The 2,070-nt window shown below is 43.4% G+C and overlaps 1 long non-coding RNA gene across 1 annotated transcript; it reads left to right on the top strand.

Annotated features, from left to right (window-relative positions):
- The first annotated feature begins 412 nt into the window (after positions 1–412).
- On the top strand, positions 413–1,820 carry LOC142903147 (uncharacterized). Its single transcript, XR_012929198.1, has 2 exons — positions 413–480; positions 1,332–1,820. It is a non-coding gene; the product is annotated as an uncharacterized LOC142903147 (long non-coding RNA).
- Positions 1,821–2,070: the final 250 nt, after the last annotated feature.

The following is a 2,070-nucleotide window of genomic DNA, read 5'->3' as shown; positions in this document are numbered from 1 at the left end:
TTGATGCCAATAGCATCTTCTAATCTCCTAAGAAGAATGATGTGATCAACTGTATCAAATGCTGCACTTGATCTAGGAGGACCAGAACAGAGAGAAGACCTCTGTCAGATGCACACAAGAGATCATTACTCACCTCAAGCAATGCAGTTTCAGTGCTGTGACCAACTCTGAAGCCTGACTGAAATGCCTCAAGCAGATTGTTGTCATTTAAGAAGTCAATAAGCTGCCTGGCAACAACTTTTTCTAAAATCTTAGAGAGAAAGGGAAGGTTTGAGATTGGCCTATAATTTGAAAGGGCACTCGAGTCCAAATTGGGTTTTTTCACAATTAGGCAATGGGGAAACCTCCTTTAAAAGCCTGGTTTGAATTGGGTCCAACAGGCAAGTGGTTGACTTAGCAGAGGAGATAAGAGATGATGCAAGAGTGCTTAGGAACTCCACATTGTTTGAACTTGCTGAGAGTGGCAACCTCTTCCCACCGGTAAAGCATACAATTGTGAATTTATTGTAGAGTTGTAGTTATAACAGCTGTAACGGGTACCGTATTTTGGGTGTGTATGTTGGGGCGTGGGTGTGTTTCTAACTCTGTTCGCCAGGTGGTTCCCCGAGAATCAGCTGGATCAACGTCATCAACTGGGGGGAGTTCCTGTCTCCGCCCACCGTGATTTGCTGATCGCCGCCACCTGCGCAACAGCGTGAGACGGAATCCCCCACAACCATAAAAGCTGCCGAGATCCTGAACGCAGGGCGGCAGTCTGATAGTGGCTGTTAGCCCTTGTACGCTGTTCGACTTTTGTATTGTGCTTTGACTCGTGTTTGTGCTAGTTTTAGGTGTAGCACTCGTACCCTTACTGTTTGACGCTCGTGTTTATGTATTTGTTGCAATTATTGGGCTCTAGGTTTAGTTTTGGGTTTTCTTTGGGGTTTAGTTTCACCTTGTTTTCTGTAGCCTTTTTGTTTAGGCTTATGGGTGGCGTCCCTTTTTTGTGAACGGTTTCCCGTGTCGGGTCTCAGTCAGAGACCACTTTGTTTATATTAGGTTATTGATTTGGCGCCACCTGCTGCCCTTCCTCTGTTGTTGCTGCTGCTGTTGTTTGTTGTTGTTATTTATTTTGTTAAAACCATTAAAAACATCTTAAGTTTGAAACCTACTCATGGAACGTGTTTGTTGGTCCCAATTTTGTTACTAACCATTTCCCCCTAGACTAAGTGGTTCGTAACAACAGCACCTTAGCGAAATGCACTGTATGTGCTTAATCCTACTGTTTCACCACACGTGACAAACATTACGTCAATGTGAAAAATGTTTTCTTTCTAATTCTTTCCCTTTAGGACAAACGAGAAATTGGAGGCGTACAGGTGCCACTGATGCTGTAGGGAGACCCTGCTTACCCTCTAATGAGCTGGCTGATGAAGGGATATGCGGACAACGGACATCTTACAAGAGAGCAGAGACACTACAGACTGAGCCGTGCACGCATGACAGTTGAATGTGCTTTTGGGAGACTGAAGGGTAGATTTCGTTGTCTACTGAAAAAGATGGACATCAGCGTCGCAAAGGTCCCTACAGTAGTCAGCAGCTGTGTTGTCTTGCACAACTTGTGCAAGTCACAGGGTGATGCCTTTCTCGACGAATGGAGGAACGAAATGGATGAGGCAGTCGAACTGCGAGAACAAGAGTTTCTAATGCATCCCGAGGAAAATGAAGAAGAGCCACATAATACTTGACGTGCTCTCTCCGCATATTTTACTGAGAACTGATTGTGAGTAATAACATAGGAAGTTCCGTTTGTGTTTCAATAAAAAATTACTGAACTTGTACTTGTGCAGAAATTATTATACTTACACTACACCTTATACTTTTTTCAGCTCAGTGGTAAAGGTTGTGAGTTACAATAGTAAAGACCAAATGACTATTGGGGAAACACCCGTGTTCATTGTAATTTAAACAACTGTTGATATGCTGTTGTTATGAACAATGCAGATGCAGAGCTAACCAGTGCAGAAGATTGAGTTGGATATAACGCCAATTTATAGATCGTTTGGGTGACGCCCATGCACATTCAAATGA

This window comes from Nelusetta ayraudi, unplaced genomic scaffold (assembly GCF_046127955.1).
Source record: "Nelusetta ayraudi isolate G7.1 ecotype Tasmania unplaced genomic scaffold, CSIRO-AGI_Nayr_v1 ptg000106l, whole genome shotgun sequence".
In the NCBI taxonomy this organism is placed as follows: domain Eukaryota; kingdom Metazoa; phylum Chordata; class Actinopteri; order Tetraodontiformes; family Monacanthidae; genus Nelusetta; species Nelusetta ayraudi.
Note: the sequence above shows the minus strand (reverse complement) of the source record. Positions and strands in the feature narration are given on the sequence as shown.